Source organism: Pieris napi, chromosome W, assembly GCF_905475465.1.
Source record: "Pieris napi chromosome W, ilPieNapi1.2, whole genome shotgun sequence".
Classification (NCBI taxonomy): Eukaryota; Metazoa; Arthropoda; class Insecta; order Lepidoptera; family Pieridae; genus Pieris; species Pieris napi.
In genome coordinates, this window is record NC_062258.1 from 116,674 (window position 1) to 132,474 (window position 15,801).

The following is a 15,801-nucleotide window of genomic DNA, read 5'->3' on the forward strand; positions in this document are numbered from 1 at the left end:
ATAGTTTAAAATAATAATTTATTTTTTGTGAATTACATTGCAATTTTATGATTTGTTTATCACTATTATGTGGTTATTAATTACATCTCTTTCCGTTATTAGTAGATATGAATGTGAACTTAGGGGTCAGTTCATAGGTTATTCATACAAATCACGATTTTGATATCATTGCAGCCGATGGACACCCATTTTAGTGGTTGCGTCGCCGGCCTTTGAGGAAGGATTATGCTCTTTTTTAAACAATTGAAGTTCGTATCTCCCCCGAGAAGACCCCCACCGGGAGTCGATTGACAGTTCGCTAGTTCGCATTCCGACTTCCAGCTATCAAGGTGATTTAGTAAAATATACTAAAGTATAACTCTTTATGTGTGTGTATTACTACTGCAATATAGTTTACCCATATTTGCCGGCCCCCTAAAGTTTGCCGCTCCAGGTCATCCCGTCACAGCATGTAGGTAAAATTCCTTGTATTCCTTCCTTACTCCTGCCTACCAGACTCGTAATCGTTGTTTGTTACATGATCCCCACATCAACACTAACTATGCAAAAAAATCAGTTTTGTATTTATTTATTTATTTTTCTCACAAAAAACTTAAACTTAGAACATAGGCAAGTGACAATTATAATCTTACTTCTGTTAATGGAAAAAGCAAGTCTGTGTGAGACTGATGCCTGATAAAGGTAAGAGTACCTGTGTTACAGGTCATCAGGCCTCCACTACTTCGGATTGACAGAAGATACAATACATTACAATATATAGTATATAGAGGAAACCAGATGGGGTATGTGTGTATGTGTAAATTATGTATATGTGTGTGGGTGTGTGTCTGTGTATGTTTTATATTTTATTACTTAAGTGTTAGTCTATTAAAGCTTAAACTATTATACTAAAAATCAACTCTATACTCAACTATTTAATTATTGTCAGCATTTTTTCTGTTTCCTCATAGTTGAGGTCCAATAGCCACAGTGCAACCGTCTTCTTGCACTCATGTTTAGTTAGGGGATATGTGGAAACGGAAGAGTTGACCTTATTATACAAGTAATCCCCCAAAAAACAGAAGAATTTCTGGGCAAAACTTGTGCGAAAGGGCTTTGAAGTGCACACTATGCCTTTTCTACACTTGTTATCTTTAAGGTGTTGGTCATAATTGATAAGTGAGTGCTTGCGTAAAATTGTGGCAAGAATGAACATTTGACGCACAGAGAGTACCTCCAATGTCTGTATACCTCTGTGGTGGGACAAATGAAAGAAAGGGAGGCACTAACCTTGACTATTGCCCTCTGAGCTCTCTCTATTTTCAGAAGGTGGGTTTTTGCTGAGCCACCCCAAATAGAGATGCAATAGCTCAGAATGGATTGACCTAGCGACAGGTAGACAGTTTTTATAATTGTGTTATTAGCAATGTGCCTCAAAATTTTGAATACATAAATCAGTTTTCTAATTCTACCTGCCAGTAGGTCAATATGAGCTTGGAAATTTAGATAGGTATCTAGCATGACTCCCAAGTACTTCACTGTGCCTGCGGAGTTGAGCTTTGGACACCCGTAGTGCTCCCCGGTCAGACATGAACCAGCATGTGACACAAGTGCCAGACCATATCGCGCAGCCCGGACATACAACGACCAATATTTATGTCTTGACTTGTTTAAGCTATCGCGCAATATAGTTGAAAGGAGTATTAAGAATATCCATAGCGCAAAATCACCTCCATCATGAGCATAACACACATACACAACTTCACATACTTTCCCCTAACTTTTACACCATCGCACGACACAGTCAAATTAGGTACCACTTCGGCTGTTGGTATAATGATTACCAAGATAATTTTTAACCTAAATTTTAAAGAGAAAAGGATCACAATGAAGTCGGGACATAGATGTGACTTTAAAGTTCTTTTCGATTACTTAATATTTAAATAGGATAATCTTTATACTTAGTGCTTAATTGTTGGTACAGAAGAAACATAACTAAAAATATATTTTTTTTATAACATATTTACACAACATATTTACACAATAACAAGTACACATTAAATCACAGCATACATTATAAAAAAGTATAATTAATGTTTATTATTGACCTCAGTATCATGGTTTTAACCTTATGTACCTATAGCATTTTCTCTTAATGCTTACGCAAAGTCTGTAGCCTCAAAGTAATAATCATTTTAAAATTATGAAAGACTACGTTTTAGTTTTATCTGAAAATGCTTATCTTAGAATAAAATTGAATACGAAATAGTTATTTATTGATTCCGTCCGTCCAACGGTGAGTTTATTGACAAGGTATTGTTTGCTTAAGATTGGACTACATGACGCTGTCACAATAAAATAATTTAATAATTTACCATTCTTTAGGCTTTTTAAAGAAATTTCAAAAAGGTTAGTCGACATCACAGGAGACCGAAGATCTGGCAGCTACCTCGGACAAAGAATTAGTCTAGCAATTCAAAGGGGGAACGCTGCCAGTATCTTCGGAACCTTGCCTAAAGGGACTCCTTTTAATGATATATTTTAGTTTATGTTAAGTTTAGTTATTTATTTCAATGTATATTATTTTATTATTAGTTTTATGTGTTTATTTATAGAATATATCATAAAAATAATAATTGTAAAAATTAACACTAAGTAAAGAAGTCCAATAAATAGTATTGAATAATTTTTTATAAAGAAATATTTTGTACCCACCGTCCTACATATTATGTTCTCCATGCTGACTTGGTTATATTTCTAGTATAGTTGTTATATAACATTAAAACCCATACTGCAGAACACAAAACTAACGTAGACTAAGAGCATAATAACAAAAGTAACACCCATTTGTAATTTTTTAACAGTATTGAATTAAAGTGGCTTTAATATTATGTATAACTCTCAAATTACTATGGAACGGATTTCCAAAATGACGGCAGATTTACCAGAGTAGGCGCAGGTGTTACATGTTCCACAGGACAATTGTGTTTATACAACTACTGAATGCTATTGAAATTTTTCGTAGTGAAATCGAAATTGCGTATTTTATATTTCAGCCCTATCTGGGAATCAAACACGAGACATGATAATATGCAGTCACGTACACTAACTAAATATCGGCAATAGACATTTTTTTAAATATGAAATGTGATAGTTGACCTATTTTATTATTGTAATGAATCTTGTGTTATTTATATTAATCTAACCTATTTTAATATTATTGCTGTTATGTTATACAAGACACTTTCTTTAGTGAACTGTGGAATCGACTCCCGGTCTTCCCTGTGATATGCGATCAATTGTTTAAAGAAAGAGTATAAATACTCTTCTTACAAAGATTGGCAACGCACCCACTAAAATCGATGTCCGTGGGCTGTGATGACTGCCTTTTTTGGACTGTATCGAATAAAGAAAATCAACTCCTGACTTATAAGTTAATGCGTCGTTATTACGACTAACGGCGAGTAATCTCTGTTGTAATATTTTAATTGATATTAAATTTAATTTTAATATCAATTAAAATATTAATTGATATTAAAATTAAATCGCCATATAAACCCATCTTAACTTACAGCCGAATACATTTAAAACAGAAATATCATTGTTGTAGCAAATACAAAAAGTAGGTCAATTTAAAAAAAATATATTAATTTGTTCCTTTTGCTTTAAATGTGTTTTTTTATTCCTGTCGTATTTAATAAACCAGTATGTACAATTTTTTTATATATAAGTTCTGAAGCAACGTGTAAATATGACATCACAAATTTTACACACATAAGGTAGTTACACAATTATATTAAAACATAAGCAAGCTAGCAAGGGAAAAAATTAAACAAGCAACCACAAAATAGTGTCACCAATCTTATTCAAAAGTTATTTACCTTTTTGTGGTTTTTCGGTTCTAGAATCCTCAGATTTGAGTCCTTGTTCTCAAATATTTTTAGTCGAAATGTAGAGCAAAATTTTCTCTACAACACTGAATTGAACTATGAATTTTAACTATAAAAGCACTATTTTTAAATTAGGAAAAACTGAAAATTTTAATTTTTTTTGACGAAATAAAATATTAAATGAAAACTTTTAAACTTGAATCTATATACTGGTGTATTCTCCTATTAAAGACGAGTTTCATGATACCCAACTCGAGGGGGTAAGGGTGGGGGGTTAGATTTGGCGCTAGAGGGGGAAAAATCGTATTTTATAGAAAATAGGGGAGTTTATGAGGGAAACTATGGGCTCTATCGAATTCGCCTCGCCGAGTTGGTTTAGATAAGCCCAAGCTCGGTGGGTTTCAGACAAAAAATTAAAAGTTGAAAAATTTTATGAAATTGGGGCTGGTAATCCAACCTACCTGATTTTTCTACGAAGGATCGCTCGCTTGATATTCTTCGGAGGGTGCGGATATTTGGTGTTTTCTGTTAGCCCTCGTCGATGTCTTGCCAGTGGAGATGGAGTTTGAGCTGTTCCAGCAGGTCGCCTGGTGACTTGGTGTCCAGTTGGGCAGGTGAATATGTGTGCTGTGCGATTTATAATTGATCCGATGGAATCTTGAGCGGGCTGTAAGATGATAGTGGTTTCCGATTTTTGAGAGGTGTGGATCCCCTGGAAACCCTGGGTTCCAGGCTATTTCTCGTCGTGGCTCCTAAGTTGTTGGGCGAATGTTACCGATCCTGGTGTCAGTCGATAGCTTATTTTTTGGACTTTGTCCTTGTTATAACTTTGAGTTGGTGCTGTAATGTTTGGGGGTGGTTAACACCCAAAAACCAGAGATTTGGCGCTAGAGGGGGAAAAAAAATCGTATTTTATAGAAAATGGGGGGGTTTATGAGGAAAACTATGGGCTCTATCGAATTCGCCTCGCCGAGTTGGTTTAGATAGGCCCAAGCTCGGTGGGTTTCAGACAAAAATTTTTATGAAATTGGGGACGGTAATCCACCCTACCTACATACATACATACATCCATACATACATACATACATACATACATACATACATAGCATACAAGCGTGGGGTGCATGGTGTCAATAGTAATAAATTATAAATATTTAATTGACAGATATGAGAAGGATTATCATTTCGATAATATCTTGAAAACCACCCCCGCTTTTTTTACAATAAAACATTTTTTTTCTTATTCAAACTATTAATAACTTAGATTTATTAATTTATTTTTACATTATTCTTAATTAATATTTATTAAAATTTATTTTGTATTTTTTAGTTTAGTTTTCTATATAAAGCGTGTGTTCTAGTTTTTTTAAACTATTTTTTTTTTTTAATATTATAGCACTAATTTTAACTTTATGCCAAATTCAAGTGAAAGGTTGGGAAACTACACGTGAGAAAACAAAAGCAAACACATCAGAAGGAAATAAAGGGATAAGCTGGTTAAAAACAAAATATATTATACAAAAACATATTATTACATCCTAATATAGTCACACTTAGCTGTAAGTTTCTTTTCCGGATATCACGTTAGTATAATTAGTATTGCGTCTGTGAGAAATACGCATTGTAGTCTGTTGAGAACATCTTAAACTTATACTCTGTGATTAAAAATGCATTGACGTTGTACGTCTATAGCAAATGTCACTACGAAAAAATAAAACTAGTGTTAAAATTATTTTCTATTATGGTGGTCGTTTACATATTTAAGTTGTTTTATTTAGAAAATTAGTGTTTTAAGTATATTAAACACTAATTTTAATGGCGTTTTAGTAAGTGTAAAGTGAGTACTCGAATTCCTGTCTCTTTTACTCGTGGAAATCCTCCTCGTGGAGTCCTCACAGTACTTTGGTGAGTCCATTACTTCTTACTCATAGCTTATTAGCTTCCTTTACATATTTTTTTAATTCATGCTGTTTTACATTATGTATTATTTTGTAAGGTAAATTAAACTTAAGTTTGCATAATGAAACTATTATATTTTTATAAGAGTTAACATTGTTTTAGCTTCAACCCTTGCTTTGCAATTAAAGACTAATTATGGGTAATTAGTAGTTGGCAAAATACTATTTTTCAGTTTTACTTGATCATATCTTAGTTATACTATATAGTACTTTGTATGATGACTCTCGTTATTCATTGTCTCATTCTGCATCTAAATCACCTGTTTATTATAATACAAAATTGAGTTAGTATGACTTGCCTTGTGTTTACCTATGAGGTTTGTATCATTAAAACTAAAAGTTTTTAATAAAATTTATTCAATACATAATATTTTAGACATCATTAGAATGGTGTAAAATCATTCTTGTTATATTATGCTGTCTCTCTGCATTCATAAATTTGAAAGCCAAAATAATTACAATTTGACACAATACCTTAAGAAAGTCTTAAATAGACGTGTATTATCATTAACAAGACGTGTATTATCACTTTGATGCTAATATTTTTCTTTACTTTTCTCCCTAGTATTGAGGCTAGCAGGAACCCTAGCTGTAGAGCGGGACACAGGCCTTGTGCCATCAGACTCTTCTCCGATTGATGCAATGTGTGAAGTTACGGGTGGTAAGTGGATGGAAAAATATTAAATTAGTCACTTTATAATTAAATCAGTTTTATAACTTTTAAATACAATTACTTACATTTCATTTATTATTACATTTAATACATATTAACATAAACATAATAGGTGACTAAGCTCAACCTTACATTTCCAAATATTTATTTCTAATAATAGATGGAAAAGATGCTAGAAAATGGGTGCAATAGATGGAACAATTGCCAAGAAATGGTATTTTTTTTAAATCATATAATTTTTTTGCTAGATTAATGCTTCTCTAGATATAGAGTTGATGATTATTACTATCCCATTAGTATAATCATCAAAGTTTTTTTACCATAATTGACAGAACATCAAAGAAGAATTATTTGTAGTGATTGAATGTGACTAATTAAGAATGACAGTAAATATAAAACATACTGAAATTTCTAACAATAGGTACTGTAGTGAGGACAAATATCTTAGTATACGTGTCATACATACATAATATAGCCCAACTATACAAAGATTTAATCAAAATATCATATCAATAAATGTATACATACATCTCACAAAGTAAGTCAAAATAGCAGTTTTAGCTTATATATTCCCGTGCACAAATGGAATTGTATTCAATGTGTGCGCATTTAATATTAGCTCAAAAGGTGAAGGAAAGCTCCTTGCCTGAGACCAAAAAAGTTGACAGAATTTGGAGGAAGGAAGCTGATCAACTATTTGCATATTAGATTGACAAATGGTAATTAGCATTTTATTAGATAAAAGTTTCTAAGGCACAAAAATAACAATAATAGTAAAACTTTAGAGGTGTCAAGAGACACCCGGATGGAACGAAATTCCTTTTGATTAATTTATATGTTAATTGGTATCATAACAGTATGATAGATTTTCTCGACACCAATCTTACAACGAAAAAAAAAAAAAAACATCACGAGGTGTTCGTTGTACAGTGTAGTGTTTCTGTTGTAAGCAATAAATTTTATAGTGAATGTGTGCTTAGTTAGTGTGATGTTTTTTGGTCTTTTATTGTTTTAATAAGTTCAAATTTGGGTATAGTTTTAGATTTGGCGCTAGAGGGGGAAAAAATCGAATTTTATAGAAAATGGGGGGGGGGGGGGTTATGAGGGAAACTATGGGCTCTATCGAATTCACCTCGCCGAGTTGGTTTAGATAAGCCCAAGCTCGGTGGGTTTCAGACAAAAAATTTAAAGTTGAAAAATTTTATGAAATTGGGGCTGGTAATCCACCCTACCTGATTTTTCTATGAAGGATCGCTCGCTTGATATTCTTCGGAGGGTGCGGATGTTTGGTGTTTTCTGTTAGCCCTCGTCGACGTCTTGCCAGTGGAGATGGAGTTTGAGCTGTTCCAGCAGGTCGCCTGGTGACTTGGTGTCCAGTTGGGCAGGTGAATATGTGTGCTGTGCGATTTATAATTGATCCGATGGAATCTTGAGCGGGCTGTAAGATAATAGTGGTTTCCGATTTTTGAGAGGTGTGGATCCCCTGGAAACCCTGGGTTCCAGGCTATTTCTGGTTGTGGCTCCTAAGTTGTTGGGCGAATGTTACCGATCCTGGTGTCAGTCGATAGCTTATTTTTTGTACTTTGTCCTTGTAATAACTTTGAGTTGGTGCTGTAATGTTTGGGGGTGGTTAACACCCAAAAACCAGAGATTTGGCGCTAGAGGGGGAAAAAAATCGTATTTTATAGAAAATGGGGGGGTTTATGAGGGAAACTATGGGTTCTATCGAATTCGCCTCGCCGAGTTGGTTTAGATAAGCCCAAGCTCGGTGGGTTTCAGACAAAAAATTAAAAGTTGAAAAATTTTATGAAATTGGGGCTGGTAATCCACCCTACCTGATTTTTCTATGAAGGATCGCTCGCTTGATATTCTTCGGAGGGTGCGGATGTTTGGTGTTTTCTGTTAGCCCTCGTCGATGTCTTGCCAGTGGAGATGGAGTTTGAGCTGTTCCAGCAGGTCGCCTGGTGACTTGGTGTCCAGTTTGGCAGGTGAATATGTGTGCTGTGCGATTTGTAATTGATCCGATGGAATCTTGAGCGGGCTGTAAGATGATAGTGGTTTCCGATTTTTGAGAGGTGTGGATCCCCTGGAAACCCTGGGTTCCAGGCTATTTCTGGTCGTGGCTCCTAAGTTGTTGGGCGAATGTTACCGATCCTGGTGTCAGTCGATAGCTTATTTTTTGTACTTTGTCCTTGTAATAACTTTGAGTTGGTGCTGTAATGTTTGGGGTTGGTTAACACCCAAAAACCAGAGATTTGGCGCTAGAGGGGGAAAAAATCGTATTTTATAGAAAATAGGGGGGTTTATGAGGGAAACTATAGGCTCTCTCGCGCCCTCCTTTTTTCCCCCTCTAGCGCCAAATCTAACCTCCCATCCCTACCCCCTCGAGTTGGGTATCATTAAACTCGTCTTTAATAGGCGAACACACCAGTATATAGACAACTGCATTCCAGCCCCCCCCCCCACCTTATACCAGCAAAATGTTATCCCGAACCCCACCCAAAGTGATTCCACCAACTAGCAAAGCCACCACCTCTACGTCCTCAACACCAGCTAGACGGACCTTAGTAGAGATCTTGAGCCCGGCCTTCACTCGCGAAAAACGCCCAACTGAGTCGGCTCACATGGAGATGGCCAAAGAATATAGGCAGACAGGCTTACAAGCTCTCGCTGCCTCCCGCAACTTAAAAGGGGAACTAAAAACCGCAATCACAGAGGCAATCGAAGGCCTCTTCGGAGTCGTCGGCCTCATTGACCTCTCAACTACCACCTGCCCCAACCCTCCCGCCCCCGCACAGCACACACCACAGGCTACCAAAGCCACGATTACACCTCCAACGACTACACCGTCAACCGATACACATATACACACCACACAACTACTACAAAAACTCGAGGCCCACTCTCGGCTACTCGATGAATCTAATAAGGCCTTGCAGGAACACACCAGGGTCCTTAAGGCATCTAATAAACCCGTACCGACGGAATTACAGCCAGCGGCGTCGGACTCGCAAAAGATTTATCAATCCTATGCTACGGCCGCCGCCGCCCCCAAACCCCCTGCAGGCCCTTCCATCGTAGTGTCCGGAGAGGGTCTCGACACAGCAGAACAGATACTTACACAAATTTGTAGATCAGTCAATTTCAGAGAGGGCGGATACGCCCCTCTAGAGGTTAGCGGGGTGACTAAACACAAGATGAAACTCGTTTTCGAAAAAGAAGAGCATAAACTACACACACTTACACGACTACAAAAAACACAAAAATAAACACTCAAGAGGAAAAGCGCATAGACCCCATGATAATACTAAAAGGCATAAATAAAACAATACTCGAATTTGAACTTATTAAAACAATAAAAGACCAAAACACACATTCACTATAAAACTAAGCACACATTCACTATAAAATGTATTGCTAACAAAATAAAACACTACACTGTACAACGTGGTACTAAACACAACACCCTCTGCCTGGAAGGCGTTCGCCGACCTAGGCAGAATAAACATAGGCATGCAACGCGTCCACAGCGACAACTTCTCACCATTTAGGCAGTGTCAAAACTGCCTAAATTTCGGACACACAAAGAGCCGCTGCCCTACGACCACGCCAACATCCGCCAAGTGCTCCGCCCACCACCCTACTGCGGAGTGCAAGGCCGAAGTACACAACTGCACCAACTGCGCCGAACACAACAAACAATTCAACACCAACACTGGCACCCTACACCGCGCCGACTCAAACAAGTGCCCCAAAGTCACAGCCATGCGTGCCCGCGTTGAGGCAAAAATTAACTACATTTAAAACATACACAAAACACTAATTTCACATTAAACAACACAATTACACACTGAATCAAACACTCACATTAACAGCGACCTCAACGCGCAGCACTTGCACTGGGGCAAAGCTTCCAAAGATATTTTATATTTTACACTCACACTTAATAATTAATCTGCAAGTAATCCACCCTCACCCGTACAAAAATGTATAAAGTTACCTCTATTCATCTATTACCTTTTACACTTTTTACAATTATAATACCCACTATTTAATATTTAACTTCGATTCAATTACTAACTACTACTAACCTATGTTAGACTTTAATCTCAAATTTATTCCTTTTTTTTTTTTTTTTTTTTACTTTGTATTTTTATTTTACTATAATTTTACTTACTTACTTCACTGTAAGATAACATTTTTAATCTCGTTTGTGTAACTAGTTACGGATTATTCTATTACTAGGTTTAATATATACAAACACAATTCACTATAGATTATCCCTGTTTAAAGTTTAACCTTATATCAACTGTATATGTAAATGTAAAACTTTCCTATGTTTAATATTGTAAAAATTTTCTCTGTGTAATATTAAATGTTGGTGTTAAGAAGCGGGCGGCTGAGGGTCGGTTATTGTATCTAATAGCAGAGCCGACCCTCAAGAACCTACCCGTGTCCAACTCTAAACGCTTGCATAATTATAAGCACAATTAATTATAGCTCATCCTTGTTTAAATTCAGCTTTATATCAACTGTATATGTAAACGTAAAACTTTCCTATGTTTAATAATGTAAAGCTTTTCTCTGTGTAATATTAAATGTTGGTGTTAAGAAGCGGGCTTAAACCGGGCGGCTGAGGGTCGGTTATTGTATCTAATAGCAGAACCGACCCTCAACAACCTACCCATGTCCAACTTTAAACACCCGCATAGTTATTTATAAGCACAATCACTAAAGCCTATCTCTGTTTAAATTTAGTTTTATATCAACTGTTTTATATTACCTAACGATGATGTATAGGTTAAACTTTTTTCTCTGTTCAATACAAGTGTTGGTATTAAGAAGCGGACTTAAATTGGGCGGCTGAGGGAAGGTTATTGTATCTAATAGCTGAACCGACCCTCAACAACTTACCCGCGCTCAATTCTTAATACCTGCATAATTATAAACACAATTTATTATTTGAATTATTATAGAACCACTTTTACATCTACTACTTCGTAGTAAAACATTCTACTGTTTAAGCACAAATAATTTGTAAAAAATTTACTTTCACTTTATATACATAATTACTAGTTTTAAGACGCGGACTCTGTTCAGGTGGTTGAGGGAAAAGAATTGTATCAAATAGCAAAACCAACCCTCAACCACCTAATCCACAACCAATGTATATATTTCTTTTTACTTCAATAAAAACTTCAAGCTGTATTTTAGCTTAGCTTCCTCGGCCCCGGGGCGTTAGTCGCCGGGGATGGTAGGCCTACTAACAATAAAAAAAATATATATAAAGCCGCCCGCGCGGCAAATAAAAATAAAAATCAGATTAGGATAAAAAACCGGGAAAGGCGTGGACCTTTGCCATGCGTTAACTTACAAAGGAAGAGACAAAAATTAAAAAAAAAATGTGTGGCACTCGGACACTGCCGCGGTAAAGCTATTGCATAGCATTTTTTATCAACTTATGCAATTATAATTATTTATTAATTTTTTATTCATGCAGTATTTTTTTTTCTTTGATATTAATTCCGTAATCTACCACTCTACCGGACTCAGCCTAACACGCCTATATAGTCGGTCTCACTCTAACGCGTACCGGCTGCACCCGATGTGAGACGTCACGTTACGTCATCGTGTCTGGATTCGGTCTCCACGCTCAAGGCCCGCGATAGAAGCTATGCAATAGCTTAAAAATGTTATCCTATTTAAAATGTATCTATAGTGATTTAGAAAAAAAGTTTGTTTTTCACTTTTTTTATTCTTGACACTCTTATATATAGAATGCGGCTTAGTATTTTCTAAATTGTCTTAAAATCGATGTATTATGTTATTGTACCTTAGGTTAGGTTTTATTATTGTTTTAAAACTTAAATATAATGTCATATAGCCAATTATTCTTACTAAATAATTTATAGAATCCTTTAATATTGATACTTTTTGCTTTTGCTTATGATGCAACATTATTTTTAAGAACAATTTTTTTTTACAGGATCAACCCCCGACCTATCAGGAATCAACGTCGAAAAAAGAGAACTAGAGCACTATCCACACTTTCACATGAATGGACCGCGGCGCCAAATCACATTCGCACACAAACCAGAGAAAAAGCATCGTCCATAAAAATTCGGCCTTTTATATAATATCATACTTACTCCAAAATATTGCTTTGAAAAAGATGGTAACCCGATTCTTAAACATAACTCTTGTGTACTCTGTTATTCTGATGGACGGACCATGGTCAAGTTATAAGTTAATTTAAAAAAAGAACCTTATTCACAAAGACAGGAGGCATTAGTGCTTAAAGTAGTGTAACATGATTAAGTATTTTTTAATAAAGGACATAAAAAATGAGCTATTTTTGGCCAAATCTACTGATGTTTTAATAATAATGGTTATTAGAATTGAATATGCCACTATTGAAAACGTGTTTAACATTCCCAAAAATTTCGATAAATATGGCTGTGTAAGATCTCCAAGTATCATTCCTGAAGGCAAAGCTTCAATTATTGGCCATAATGCATATAAACAAGTATAATATATTGCCTTATAGATATTGTATAATGATTATAAAAGATATTTGATTCATAAATTCTATTGTATAAGATTATAGATGTTTTAATAAATGTATTATTATGAATGTTGATAGTTTAATTTTTAGTATTAACTGGTTAAAAAGATCTAATAAATACCAATAAAAATATAAAAAAACAGTATTTCATAAATTGTCTATAAGTTCTAATTAGTTTTTAAATATTTTTATGTCATTACTTGATAAGAAGTAGAATATCACGATATTAAGTGATGTACAGTAACAATTGTGTTCTATGGATGTGTAACTGTCCATCACAAAAAGAAGATAAAATATGTCAACATTGAATAAAGAAATTCAATAAGTCTGTCAGAAATTACATTTTTTTGTGTCAACAAAAGCAAAATAACACGAGCAATAATATGATTTAATTTCCATCGTAACATTTAATAGCATGGGTAAGTAATTGTACAGTTTAATGGTACAGCTTTGTACAAAAAGCTATCTAGGTAAGCCTCAACTTAATTTGCCACTGGAAATTTAATACAAAAGCTCAATTGAGAATTTGTTAAATTTAGCCAAGAGCGATGATATTTTATTATTATATTTTGATACTCAATTTATTTATTTTCTTATCTAGACTAAAAATTGGTGCTGGTGATTCAGACATCCTGAAATACCCCTACCATGAGGCATTACTGTAAGTAACTTTAATATTCTAGATATGTATATCATATATATAAGTAAATCTTTATTTTTGCGTGATTTTGGAAACTATTTTTTTTTAACTGACAATTTCAACTGAAAATTTCATCGTAAAATGTAGGATATTAAAAGACAAAAAAGGACGTTAGCAACCCGTATAAATATTATGAAGGAATGAAGAGAGAAAGTAATTGAGTCGGATGTGCGTCAGCTGGACAGCATTAGTTGAGGATACGAAAAAATTTAATAAAAGCTCTGCTCATACCGTTTGTCTAGACGAAAATGGGTGTATCGTACTTTATATACGACAAAATTTTACTTTATGCAACCTTTGCTTAGGAACTTTCACTTTTTAGTCTCATAGAAACCTGCGCCAAGCTATTGGTAACCTATAGATTTGATATAAATATAAAAATAATTGGTATGTCACCTTCGTTATTTACACGTTTTTATATTTAAAAACCCTGTATCAATTGCAGCTATTGTGAATGGAAAATGTTGAGGCTAGCGGATAGTACAATTACTTGCATACAATACTTTATTAGTGTATTCTAGTGTACTGCAGTTAACAGACACGCGCGGTCTCATCACTTCGTGAAAACGAGTGTCGTTTAAGCGTATGATGTGAAAGTGCTATCTAGTGCTAAGTGTATTTGGTATTTATCCAGTGTTTGGCTACGTTTGTACGAATTACCGTGCCTATTAAAATAAACCTTGTATTTATCGGCTTTAGCAAAATCGCTTTATCGCTCGCGACTTACGATTTAGCTACCAATTTTATACAATAGTGCAATAATGATATTTATACCTATTAAGGTATATTTTATTTATACGGTTATATTAAATTGCCTTTAACTATTGACATTTAATCCGATTACAATTTACAATGTACACAGAGAACAAATGAAACTAAAGTCTAGAAATTAAGAATATATATTTTTTCAGTTCTCACACTTTACTAAGATTAAGTAATTCATCAGGCTTAGATCAGGGTTATGCAAACCGCAGTGACAGTTTGTGAAAAGATCAGTAGCTGCGTGGGAGTTTATGTTAATGCCTACTGTTCGCAATACCTTTTTATAAAACGCTTTATTTTTAACCATTACATAATAGTACGGAGGTAGCAACGTTTGAAAAGAAAGAATTTTAGGTCAGCTGATTTTGTGATATGTCTTCCTTCTTGCACTTTCGGTTAGAGTCTGGGCTATCTGGCTGGCGGTAGCGGTTGCGTTCATTAGTGCGCATCCTGTACCTGTCCAGGTAATAATCCTGCTTTTTAAAAGAATTTTAAGAAGCGTAATTTTTAATTTTTCGTTTTTAAATAAGTCTACCTGACATACTTTTTTTATTGCCAGACATTTTTGACAATGCTTACTATGTGCCAGACGTGATTTTACGTTGTTTTTTATAAAAATTTCAAAGTATTTTTTAATGTTTGTAATTTTAATATTATGTTATTAAAGTATAAGAAACACTAAAAATTAATTTGCCAGGCATTAATCCGATTGTTAAGCCTTGAATTAAAATGTAAAAGTCATGAAAAGTATTGCAGTAATTAAAATTGATAGGAATATTAACAGCTTATGTATAAAATTCTCGTGTCACAGTGTTAGTAACCATACTCATCCGAAACGGCTAGACCGATTTTTATCAATTTTTTTATGCACATTCAGTAGGTCTGAGAATCGGCTACTATCTATTTGTCATACCCCTAGTTACACTGTACACAAAGAAAAAATTGAAAAGATCCAAAAAGACTTCATACAATTTATCTCCTATAAGACCTACAATAAGTTTAATACATATAATGACGCCTGTGAACATTTTAAAATTAATACTTTAGACTCTCGACGAAAACAATATGATTTATTGCTACTACATGACATCATCTCAAATAAAATTAATTGTAGCTCCCTTCTAGAAAAATTGCCCTTCCTTGTTCCTGCCTACCAGACTCGTAATCGTGCTTTTCTTGTGTGAACGTGAACTCAGTTTTGTATCGCGCAGCCCGGACATACAACGACCAATATTTAAGCCTTGACCTGTTTAAGCTGTCGCGGAATATGATTA

General features: G+C 34.8%; 1 long non-coding RNA gene across 1 annotated transcript; it reads left to right on the forward strand.

Moving 5' to 3' along the window:
• The first annotated feature begins 5,584 nt into the window (after window positions 1-5,584).
• Window positions 5,585-12,987, forward strand: LOC125062065. The gene is made up of 3 exons (XR_007119166.1): window positions 5,585-5,774; window positions 6,393-6,488; window positions 12,487-12,987. It is a non-coding gene; the product is annotated as an uncharacterized LOC125062065 (long non-coding RNA).
• The last annotated feature ends 2,814 nt before the right edge of the window (window positions 12,988-15,801 follow it).